Consider the following 12,343-nt stretch of genomic DNA (forward strand, 5'->3'; position numbering starts at 1 on the left):
CGCCCCAGACCAGCCCAGAGCCTTTGGGTGCTGCAGCCCCGCCCCCTGGTCAGCCTGTCCTGCATCCCAGCTCCCCTTGACTCAGCGCCCTTCCTCAGCCCCACGGAGGGACTCAGGGGACCCTGGGGCTGCCCTTCTCACCCCCTCCTTCCCAGAGACCCTGAGTCCCCCTGGGGTGGGGGAGGGGCAGGGCTTCTCACTCAGCAGCTGGGGAGACCCTAGGTGCACAGAGACCCCATAGAGCAGGTGGGAGGGTGGGGGCTTCCATGGAGGGGGGTCCCCCAAGCTCAGCAGCTGTGCCTTTGTGCCTGGGCCCAGGCCCAGGGTGTCTGGGCCGGACCCCGACTGCTGGCGGCCTGGGCAGCTGCATGTAGGCGGGAACTGCCCTTTGTGGGGCATCTGGCCCAAGGCACAGTGTTGACCTTTGCCAGGCAGGGGGGCCCTGGCACCGCTGCCCCTCAGGTGTACCATGGTTGCTTGGGAGGGGATGTAGTTCGGGGGGAGCATTTGTATCATGAGAATGAAATTCGAGGTTCACCCAAACAACCATCTAGAACCATTTCTGCGTGATCGCGCGGTTCCCTGGGCCCTGAGGCCCAAGACAGCCCTTACTGGGAGCTGCGCTGATCATGGGCCAGAGCGGCCAGTCGACGGGCTCCCCAGTTGTGGACTCTGCTGGGGTTCCCGCAGCCTCTGTAACGGAAGGCACAGCTGAACAAAGGGAGATGTTTGTGGGGCTCCGGTTTAAGGACACCTCATGGAGCGGCCGCTGACCACCTTCAGCGCAGCGGCCCCGCAGAGCCGTGTCCGGAGCGCCTACTCCTTGCAGATGCCTTTCAGGACAGGTCGCTGCAGGTTGGGGAGAGGGGCCGGGCAAGGACCTCCAGGGCCCCCACGTTCAAGGCCGCCACAGCCAAGCGAGTCAGGACCAGAGTTGGGCCGCAGAGGCGGGTGGGGATCAGGCCAGCAGGGTGGCTCACCACTCAGAGGTGAACCATCTGAGCCAGGCAGGCTGGGGGCCCCTCGGAGTTCCCGGGGACGAGATGGTGTGGCTGCAGTGGGGTGAGTGGGGAGGGTGGTGGGGACCCAACCCGGGGTGGGCTGGCTGCACACACTGAGGGGCCCTGGGAACGACGTGGAAGGGGCTGCAGAGACGCCACCCCTGAGTGCCAGCCCCAGGGGGTGAGGGAGCGACCCATCACCAGTCCCCTGGGGGCAGCCTGGGGGCTCCTGGCGGGGTGGACGGGCAGATCTCAGGGATGTCCAGGGTTAGAGGGCAAGAGTGGCCCGTAAGAGAGAGCTGAGTGAAGAGGGGAAGACGGGGAGGAAGTTCTGAGAAGGCCTCTCTTATAGCTTACTCTCGCACATTCTCCAAGAACTCCTGTAGTGGAGCTTTGACTCTGGGCAGGGACTCGGTGCGGAGATAAGCACCCCTGTGCTCAGCTTCCTGCCACCCAGCCCTCAAAGCTAGGCTCTGCCCCCCAGAGCCTTGGGCAGGAGGGCAGGAGGTGACGTCAGGGTGGTCAGCAGAGGCTGGGCTGGACGTCAGCGGCGGTGACACCACCGAAAGCCTGAGGTGGGCGAGGGGGAGGAGACCAAGCTCTGGGGACCCTCCTGAGGGTCAGGGGCCCACCCCTGGGACACAGCCCTGCCCTGGAGCAGACGCAGGAAATTTGGAGGTGCTGCTGGGGAGAAGGCTCTGGAGCAGGAGGACCAGTGAGGGCTGCTGCGAGGCCAGGGGTTGAGGTGGACTCGGCCAGGCTGGGGGCCCTGCAGCCAGAGGGCCCCGAGTGTGAGGGAGGAGACTGCCCTGCATTCACGGGGCTGCAGGGTCAGCTGGGCCAGGCCCGGGGTGCGGCCTTGAGTGGCAGCCAGTGTTCGAAGGGCAAGGTCGTGGGGCAGGCCGTGCCTGAGTCAGCTCTGAACACGTGAGAGGCTGGCAAAGTGTCCAGGAGGGTGGGGCGCCTGACCGAGGTCTTCAGACGGGGGACAGGTCGGAGGTCAGAGGTTGGAGGAAGGAGGAGGGGCCGCTCAGCCTGGGGTTTGGGAAAGGCAGGGTCAGAGGTGGCTGGGGAGCAGGCGGGCCCTCCACCCTGAAGTCCTCGGAGCTCGGAGTGGACAGCCTCCCAGGAAAGCCCCTGCCCACGGCCTCAGTTCCCCCGAGCAGGGAAGGCCCCTGCTCACCCCGGGGCCAGGAGCCAGCGCCCCCTCCCTGTCCGAGGCTCATTAGAGAATCCAGACCCCCACCCCGCACCCTCCCCTCTCTCCCTGTACAAGGAAGGCCTTGCTTCGGGGGGGGGGGGGGGGGGGAAGAAGCTGGACACCACCCCGCCCCCTCCCAACCTCCCCTCTGTGAGCCCGCAACCCCTGCCCCCCGCGGCCCTGGGGCTCTGCCTGGGCCCAGCCCCCACGGCCCACCCCCTGCGTCACCTTGGCCCACGTTGAGGCCCGGCCCCAGCACAGACCCTTAGTCGCTGTGGCCCACACCCTCTCTCTCCTGCTCTGCCCAGCCCGAAGGTGCCAGATGGGACTGTCCAGGATGACGGTCCAGGAGGGGCCATCCTGGGGCCTGCCGGAGCCCTGCCCCGCCCCTACTCCTCTCTGAAGTTCTGAAGGACAAGCCTGTTCCCCTTGCAGGGACGGTCCCCCCACCCCCAGCCCTCAGTGTGCAGGGCGAGGGGGGCAGAGTGGGGAATCCTGAGCAGGGGCACAGGGGTTCCAGCAGTGACCTGAGGGGATGGTGGGGAGCCCTGAGCTCCCCTCCTGGGAAGGGAGGGGGCTTCAGGGAGACTGCCCCCAGCCACCTGCCCTGGGGGGTCCGCAGGAGGGGAAGCCAGGCCATCTTCAGGGGCCATGCTGTCCTGGTGGGGGAGGGCCTGGCGTCCCCCAGACCCCAGTGCGGTGGGGGCACAGGCCCCCCACCTCTACACCCTCCAGGGGCGTCTCCCTCCCAGAGGCGCCCACGGTGGCTGCCTGGATGCCAGAACACTCTCCCAGGGCCCGGGTGCTGCAGGGGGGGTCCCTGTTTTGGACATTAGGTCGGGGAACCCGCCCAGGGCCCCCTCCTCTCCCCTCGCTCCTCTCGTTCAGGGGAGGGGGTTCCGACACCTCTACCACCGCTGACCCTGCTGTGGGCACAGACAGACCCACCTCCATCCCTCCCCCCGCTTCCCCTACTGCAGTCTCTCCCTCCCTCTGGGGACAAGTGTCCAGCTCCCCCTCTTCTGTCCCACTGTTCCCAGGACTCTGTCACTGCTCTGCTCAGAGGCCAGGCAGGTGGGCCAGCTCCCCATCAGCCCTGGACCCCACTCAGCCCCTGGGCATTGGGGGGGAGATTCCAGGGAAGGAGGGGTGGAGGGGCCTCCGCCCTCCCACCCAGGTGAGTGTACTATCTGCTCCGTGGTGGTCCCGATGCTGGAGTGAATGGGCTGCTCCTCAGTTCTGCAGAGAACCGAGAGCTCCCCCAACATCCAGTGTGGTGGGAGCTAAGGCTGTGTTTGCTGGACAAACAGTGGAACAGATGGAGGAAGGAGGAGATGGAGGAAGGGATGGAGGAAGGATGAAGGATGCAGGAGTGCTGGGGCTGAGGGCTGAACTGCGCAGCTGCAGCTGTACCCACACGTCCCGACCCTGCATGGGGGGTGGGAGGCTCAGGTTGCTAGGCCCCAGCAGACAGTGGAGGCGGGGACAGGCAAGGCACCAGGGGCCTGGAGGAAGCAGAGTCATGGCCGGTGCCCGTGCCTGGTGGGGGAGGGGCATGGCTGGAGGGTGGGGAGGAGAGGGCCCTGAGCACGAATGACGTCACTTCCCAGCTGAGTGTCCTCCAGGCCCAGCATCACTGTGAGCTGGTGTGACAGCCTCTGACTGATTCTGGGGTCAGGGTATCCAGGGAGAAGTTCACCATTCTTAAAAATAACATTTTTTCCTAAATACTAAGTATCATAGTTTCATATATTAATAGAACTGTGGGAAGTGGAGAACGGGAGGTGTTGGGAGACGGATAATGAGATATTAAGAAGCTACAAGGAACAGCGGTGCCAGTTACGGGTGATCAGACCCCACAACTCACCGTAGCTGTGAGGGCAGGTGCCGGGGTCCACACGGCCTGCGGGGGACCTGCCTCTGTCCCCACAAGAGACAGAGTCCCTGACGGTCACGCAGGGTGGGCGGTCGGAGTCTGGAAAGCGATGCTGAGCCTGGCCCATGGGGGCTCGTCTGGCCAAACTCCCCTGAGTGCCCTCCGCCAGGACGCTTGCGGGAGGGGAGACGCAAACCTGCTCCCAGCCCCTGCCCCTCCTGCACGCTGCGGGAGGGCGCCTGAGTGAGGGTCCAGGCCCTGTGGTCCCCAGGAGTCCTGCCACACCCTGGGATGAGGGCCCAGTCTGCTTCTCTGAGGGTGCAGTGTCTGGGCGGCCAGAGAAGTTTCTCTCCTGGGCCTCACACTGGGACCATCGTGGGCAGTGGGTGACTGGCCCAGGCAGCACCCAGATCTGGACGCAGCGGGCGTGTGGGCTCTGGGCACAGGAGGAGGAGGCCTCCCGCATCTGCAGACATACCCGGCCCAGCCCACCGCCCAGGTGTCCTGAGGTGGGTTCCCGGCCTCTGCCAGCTGCCCCTCCTGCCTCTTCTGTGTTCCCGTCCCCTTGGCTGAGGACTTAGCGCTGAGAGGGACCCAGAGGCAGATGCTCCATGGCGGTGTCTGGTCCAGACATCTGACCCGTGACAGTCCAGCAATGGAGGGGACACACTCACCTGTGTCATTGTCACGGGTGTTGGGAGCCCTGGGTTTGTTCCTGGCGCACTCAGGCCAGGCTCCCGCCAATTGCTGAGGCCCATGGTCTCCCCCGGATCTAGATTGCACTGCAGCTTGCTCTGCCTAGCAGCTAGGAGCCAGGCAGTCCCCTTTCTGGAAACCACGTGGTAACGCGGCTCAGGCAAGACTTGGCCTGGAGAGAGATGGTGTCACACGGAGAGAGAAAGGTGCCACATGGAGAGCGAGGGGCCAGGTGGGGGACACCAAGGTGACAGATGGGGGAGACCTTCTTGGACCTTCCAGCCTCGCCCAGGCCAGGTGCCACCCCCACTGACGCCTTGTAGGGCAGCCCCACCTGCCGAGGCCCCTGCCTGAGCCCTGGCCGTGAAGGGAGAGACCACCGCAGGCTGTGGGTGGCATGGAAGGCAGAAAGATGGGACGTGTGTCAGAGGGCCACTGGGGTAAGACGCCCGGTGGGGTCAGCACGGAAGCAGGACGGCCAGTGGGTGGTGGCCTCCGGGGATTCCTGGGGGCTCCCGGGGATGTGAGGCTGCCTGGGGCCCCGAAGGAACCCTGAGTCTCGTGGCCGCGCAGGGCCTGAAGGCACGCCCGGCAGAGCCAGGCCACAGTCTGTGCCCAGGCGGATGCTGCTGGCTCTCCGAGTCTGGAGAGGCGGGGTCTGGGGAGGCCCAGCTGGACTTGGGCGTCCAGATGAAGCGGGAAGGTGAGCACAGCCGCTCTGGAAAGGGACGGAGGAAGGGCCTTGGGCGAACAGGCCTGACGGGCCCCGGGGGACAAGCTCCGCAAGAGCCGGGCTCCCGCACGAGGACCACGAGGACGACCAAGAGCCGAGGGGAGCACCGCCTCTGTCCACAAACTCTCCCAGGACGAGGGTGGGCCCCGCGGCCAGGAAGACACGCATTCCTAAGTGTTTCAGCAGGAAGCAGGCCCCACTAGACGAGAGGGGCTGACTGCGAGCGCAAGGACCCCGGATGAGTTTCAGCCCAAAGGTTCAGTTCAGTTCAGTCGCTCAGTCGTGTCCGACTCTTTGCGACCCCACGGACCGCAGCACGCCAGGCCTCCCTGTCCATCACCAACTCCTGGAGTCCACCCAAACCCAGGTCCATCGAGTTGGTGATGCCATCCAGCCACCTCCTCCTCTGCCGTCCCCTTCTCCTCCTGCCCCCAACCCTTCCCAGCATCAGGGTCTTTTCCAATGAGTCACCTCTTCGCATGAGGTGGCCAAAGCATTGGAGTTTCAGCTTCAACATCAGTCCTTCCAGTGAACACCCAGGACTGATCTCCTTTAGGATGGACTGGTTGGATCTCCTTGCAGTCCAAGGGACTCTCAAGAGTCTTCTCCAACACCACAGTTCAAAAGCATCAATTCTTCGGCACTCAGCTTTCTCTAGGGTCCAACTCTCATATCCATACATGATGGCTGAAAAACCATAGCTTTGACTAGACGGACCTTTGTTGGCAAAGTAATGTCTCTGCTTTTTAATACGCTGTCTAGCTTGGTCATAGCTTTTCTTCCAAGGAGCAAGCGTCTTTTAATTTCATGGCTGCAGTCACCATCTGCAGTGATTTTGGAGGCCAAAAAAATAAAAAATGAAGGAGTAGTGGCCAGAGGACCATCCACACCAGTGCCTGGGGACCACTGCCTGTTTGGCTGATGGTCAACCTGGAGGGAAGGTGACCGGGGACTTGGTGACCAGGTGACCTGGGAGGTGCTTTGCGGATGGACCTGTGCGGATCACAGAGCACTAGAGGATGTTTGCCCCTGTTCATGCTCCCCAGAGGGACCCAGAGCCCGACGTGAAGGTGGATGACACACCCCTCTCTGTGGGTGAACCGCCTCTTCCCTACCCTTCCTGGGAAGCTCAGGGCCGAGGAGGCAGAGGGAAGACCCAGTGGGCTGGAAGTTTGGCCTCCCCTCACCGGGGCCCTGCTGGCTGCAGCCAGGGCTGTGTGCACTGTTCAGCACCCAGGAGCCAGCAGGCTTCCCACTGCGGTCGGGGACACGGGGAAACGCGTCCTTGCTGGGCAGGTGCTGGCTGGGGCATCCACCTGCCTTCCCCACCCAGATGGTTTCTCACCCACCTGCCCCGTCCACCTGAATGTTTATTCAGAAGATTCTCCGTGGGGTGTTTCTGACTCCGAAACTCACTTCACAGATAAGGGTGAGGGATGGGTTCCCTGGAACGAGTCCAGTCCCCCAGAAACGGCTGACCTGAGAGAAAGCAGGCCTGCAGGCTGAAGGCCCCTCATGGGCCTGGGGCGCCACCTGGGGGCTGGCATACTGCCCATCAGCACCGGCCTGGGGGCCGCCCATCTCCTGGGGCCACGGTGGGGGGGGTGGGGTCTATGCTCTTGCATTGCCCCTAGCTGACCCCAGCCCTGCAGCTGGGGCGGAGCTCCCTGCAGAGGTGCAGGTGGGACTGAAGGGCTGCCCATGCCTCCCTGGCTGCTGGGGCCTCAGAACCACTGGACAGCTGGCTGGATCTCGGCTCCTGACCGCCAAGGACCCCAGGGGTGGGCCTGCTTGGCCACTGTGGCAAACCCGAAGCCTGGAGGCTGAAACAGCAGATGTTTGTTGGAGGCTAGAAATCTGACCTTGAGGTGCTGACCACTCCAGCTCCTGGGGAGGCCTTTCCTGGCTCAGACACCCCATCCTGTGTGTCCTCCCTGGGAGAGACAGACTCCTTGGGGCCTCCTCCTCTAAGGACACCGACACTGTGGGATCAGGTCCCCATCCCTGACCTCGTTTAACCTTAATATCTCCCAGAAGCCCCACCTCCAAATGCAACCACAGGACGTCAGGCCTCAGTCCACAGCAAGGAGCGTGCTGGGGCCCAGGCGTCCTCTGAGGGCCTCCGAGCTTCCCAGAGGAAATCAGGGGAGGGTTTCACCAGCCATGCAGGGTGACCTGCTCAGGACTGAGGGCCGGTCACCCACCAGGTCAGGACCTGCACAGCTGAGCTCGGGGTGGGCAAGAGCACACGGACGGGCAGGCGGACAGAGAGGAAGGACAGCGCAAACCCTGGCGGGCTGCCTGCGGCCTGAGCCAGGGGTCGGCCGGACCTGCTGGGATCAGCTCCTTATCTCCGGCTCTTATTGTCCTGACTGTGCCAGTGCTGCTAATCTTTAACCTGGGACCGGAGCTGAGGCCCTGGCGGAGGAGGGGCGCGGCCCGTGGAGGCGGAGGCGGGTCCTGCTGGTGGGACTTTGGACGTCCTCGGGGAGGAGAGGGCACCTCCACTGCAGGCAGAGGGGCAGCTGCGTGCTGTTGCTGAAAGCCTCAGCTTGGGTGGCTAAATCTGTGGAGAGAGGCCCCGGGGATGAGCAGGCGGCGGTGGCCTGGAGTTGGGGGGTGGGGGCTGGGTGTTTCCCTCTTCCGAGCATTTTCCTGGGGGCTGAGGACCCTCACTCCCAGAGAGCGGGGCCGGGCAGTGTCCCCAGTGAGAGGTGGTCACCGAACCTGGGGACAGAGTGGGCCCCTGGGGGACTGGGCGGAGGACACAGCAGCCCAGGTACCCGGGAAGGAGGCGACTGTGGCCCATGTGTGCAGACCCAGGATGGCGGGTCCTCTGCATGTGGAGGCCCCTGGGAGGGGTGGGGAGCAACTGGCTTTGTCACTGCCGTCAGGGTCACCGGCCCCTCCTCAGTCGGCCGCCCAGGCTAGGGGCAACTTTGGATCAGCGGTGGGAGGGGAGGGGGTCCCATAAAGGCGGGGGCAGGCCTCAGAGGAAGACGGTTGCCGGCCGCCTGCACTGAACAGAGGGCTCCCTCCTTCTGGGCGCTAAGGCAGCCCAGTTCCTTTCAGAGTGACACTCCCGTAGTTCGTGGTCACTGTGAATATCGACGAAGCAGGCAAAGCACACTTCTCTGCACAGCCTGCCAGGTGCCAAGACCCCTGCCCCCCTCCTTTTTTTTGGCGGCTCCATGTGGAATGCGGGGTCTTAGTTCCCCGATGGAGGATCAAACCTGTGTCCCCTGCACTGGGAACGCAGAATCTTAACCGCTGGACCACCAAGGAAGTCCCCCCACCGCCTCCCTGTAACTGCACTGGACACGCCAGGGTTTCCAATCACTCCAGCCACCACCCCTGGTGGACACGGCCTATTCGGGCCGCTTCTGTGTCTTCACTGTGCCGACCTTCTCCAGCAGGTGGGACCCCAGGGATCACCTTCTAAATCTGTATGGGCCGCTGGCATGAAGCGGGCAGCCAGGGGAGGTTAGGGTTAGGGCGCGGGGTAGGCGGTGGGTGAGGGTCACTCCCAGACAAGCCTGTCCTGGTTGAAGCGGGTCACTACACTCAGAGGACACATTGCTGACGGTAATGTCTGGAGAGGCCAGGAGGGGGCGCGGGCGCTCAGAGAGACATGCGGCGCCCGAAGGCAGAGGGACACAGGCTCACGCGTGCACACAAACCCCAGCGGGGCCCCCAGGATACTGGAGACCGGGGTTTGCACATCAGCTGCTGAAAGCCCTGCTGCTGCAAGGTTATTATCCACGCGCTGGTCCATCCCTGGCCCCAGCTTCATGGGACCCGGGTGAGGGAGGCTCAGGGCCCTGCAGAGAAGCCCCGTGTGAAGGGCGAGGCAGTGGGCAGGAGCACCAGGCTGAGGGTCACTCAGCTGCCCGCTCCCCGGCCACCTGGAGCTTTCACATAGGTTCTCCTGATGCTCCTCCAGGAAAAAATAAAAGGCTTGGACACAAGTCCCAAAGTCTCACTAAAGTTTAAAACATGTTCATTCTTTAGCAAGTCGCACTATTTCTTATTCCAAACTCACTGAAATGACACCCAGCCCCTGTCTCTCTGTCTCTCTGTCTCCCAGGCCTACTGGTGGAAAGAGACGGGGGGTGCTCCATGCTCCAGGGGAGGGGTGGTTGCCCAGCAAAGGGAAGGGTCAGGGCAGAGGGCCCTGGGGGGGGTGTGGTGGGAGCAGAAGGGACACCCCTAGGGCCTGGGTCAGGAGGAGTACGCTCTGCAGCTGCGGCAGGAACGGCTGCGGGACGGTGCCATCCATGTGGCCTCAGACCCATCTGGCTCACTGGCCCACCGCAGGGAGGCTGCAGCTCAGGCCCTGGGAGGTCTGCACACGCCCCACACAGATGGACCCTGAGTCCCCAAGCCTGGAAGCCACAGTCTGACTTCAGATTTTCACAACTGAGCTAAAAACAAACAAAAACCCAATTCAGCTGAGTCAGCATTTGTGGTGGCTCTTCCCATAGGAGGTGATGGAATTCCAGCTGAGCTCCTTCAAATCCTAAAAGACAATGCTGTGAAAGTGCTGCACTCAATATGCCAGCAAATTTGGAAAACTCAGCAGTGGCCATAGGACTGGAAAAGGTCTGTTTTCATTCCAGTCCCAAAGAAAGGCAATGCCAAAGAAGGTGCAAACTACCGCACAATTGCACTCATCTCACACACTAGCAAAGTAATGCTGAAAATACTCCAAGCTAGGTTTCAACTGCACTGCAGGAGACCCGGGTTCGATCCCTGGGTTGGGAAGGTTGTCTGGAGAAGGAAATGGCAACCCACTCCAGTATCTTTGCCTGGAGAATCACATGGACAGAGAAACTTGGTGGGCTACAGTCCATGGGGTCACAAAGAGTTGGACACAACTGAACTGAGCAACTAACACTTTCTTTTCAGGCTTCAACACTATGAACCAAGAACTTCCAGATGTTCAAGCTGGATTTAGAAAAGGCAGAGGAACCAGAGATCAAATTACCAACATCCATTGGATCATAGATAAAGCAAGAGAGTTCCACGAAAAACATCTATTTCTGCTTAATCGACTATGTTAAAGCCTTTGACTGTGTGGATCATGACAAACTCTGGAAAATTCTTAAAGAGATGGAAATACCAAACTACCTGACCTGCTTCCTGAGAAATCTGTATGCGGGTCAAGAAGCAGCAGTTAGAACCCGACATGGAACAACAGACTAGTTCAAAATTTGGAAAGGAGTGCGATGAGGCTGTATGTTGTCACCCTGATTATTTAATTTGTATGCAGAGTACATCATACGAAATGCCAGGCTGGATGAAGCACAAGCTGGAATCAAGGTTGCCAGGAGAAATATCAATAATCTCAGATATGCAGATGACACCACCCTTATGGCAGAAAGCGAAGAGGAACTGAGGAGCCTCTTGATTAAAGTGAAAGAGGAGAGTGAAAAAGTTGGCTTAAAATTCAACATTCAGAGAACAAAGATCATGGCATCCAGTCCCATCACTTCATGGCAAATAGATGGGGAAACAGTGGAAACAGTGACAGACTTTATTTTCTTGGGCTCCAAAATCACTGCAGATGGTGACTGCAGCCGTGCAATTAAAAGGTACTTTCTCCTTGGATGGAGAAGGAAATGGCAACCCACTCCAGTGTTTTTGCCTGGAGAATCCCAGGGACAGGGGAGCCTGGTGGGCTGCCGTCTATGGGGTCGCACAGAGTCAGACACGACTGAAGCGACTTAGCAGCAGCAGCAACAGCAGCTCCTTGGAAGAAAACCTATGACCAACCTAGACAGCATATTAAAAAGCAGAGACATTACTTTGCCAACAAATGTCCATCTAGTCAAAGCTACGGCTTTTCCAGTGGTCATGTATGGATGTGAGAGTTGGGCTATAAAGAAAGCTGAGCACTGAAGAATTGACGCTTTTGAACTGTGGTGTTGGAGAAGACTCTTGAGAGTCCCTTGGACTGCAAGGAGATCCAACCAGTCCATCCTAAAGGAGATCAGTCCTGGGTGTTCACTGGAAGGACTGATGTTGAAGCTGAAACTCCAATACTTTGACCCCTGATGTGAAGAACTCACTCACTAGAAAAGACCCTGATGCTGGGAAAGGCTGAAGGCAAGAGGAGAAAGGGACGAGAGGGTGAGATGGTTGGATGGCATCACCGACTCAATGGGTCTGAGTTTGAGTAAACTCTGGGAGTTGGTGATGGACAGGGAGGCCTGGCATGCTGCAGTCCATGGGGTCGCAAAGAGTCAGACACGACTGAGCGACTGAACTTCCCACAGGGCCTTGAGGCTGGTTTGGGACCTGATCTGTCCTAGCTGCCCCCAGGCCGACGCGGCTGTGCTGGAATTCGGTGTCCTCCACAGAACGGGTGGCACACTGGGTCCTCCAGGCAGCTCTGTGCGCTACTTCTTGGTCTGCGGCCCAGGCCACCCCCACCTATCTGCAGGCTCTTTCCCACACGCAGCGCCCTCCACTTTAGGGACAGGAAATCGGGGGTCTCTGCCATCAGACCCAGCCACCATTTCTGCCCTGGGCTCGAACCCGCCTGGAATTTGTCAACTATCAGGGCCTGGCACTGAAGGGCACTCGTGAGGACCCGGGAGCTGCATCAGCGAAAGCTGGGGGTTCTAGAGGCCCCGCCTCCTGGGTGGGGCTCGGAGTGGGGGTGGGGCTCCACCAATCCCACTAACCCTGCCCACGGATAAACCCTCCCACCGCTCACCCCGCCCACCGCCTCACCCCGCCCACTCCCTCACCCCGCCCACCACACCCCGCCCACCCCACACCCCGCCCACTCCCTCACCCCGCCCACTCCCCACACCCCGCCCACCCCCTCA

This window comes from Giraffa tippelskirchi, chromosome 8 (assembly GCF_054371585.1).
Source record: "Giraffa tippelskirchi isolate mGirTip1 chromosome 8, T2T-mGirTip1v1.2.pri, whole genome shotgun sequence".
Taxonomy (NCBI): domain Eukaryota; kingdom Metazoa; phylum Chordata; class Mammalia; order Artiodactyla; family Giraffidae; genus Giraffa; species Giraffa tippelskirchi.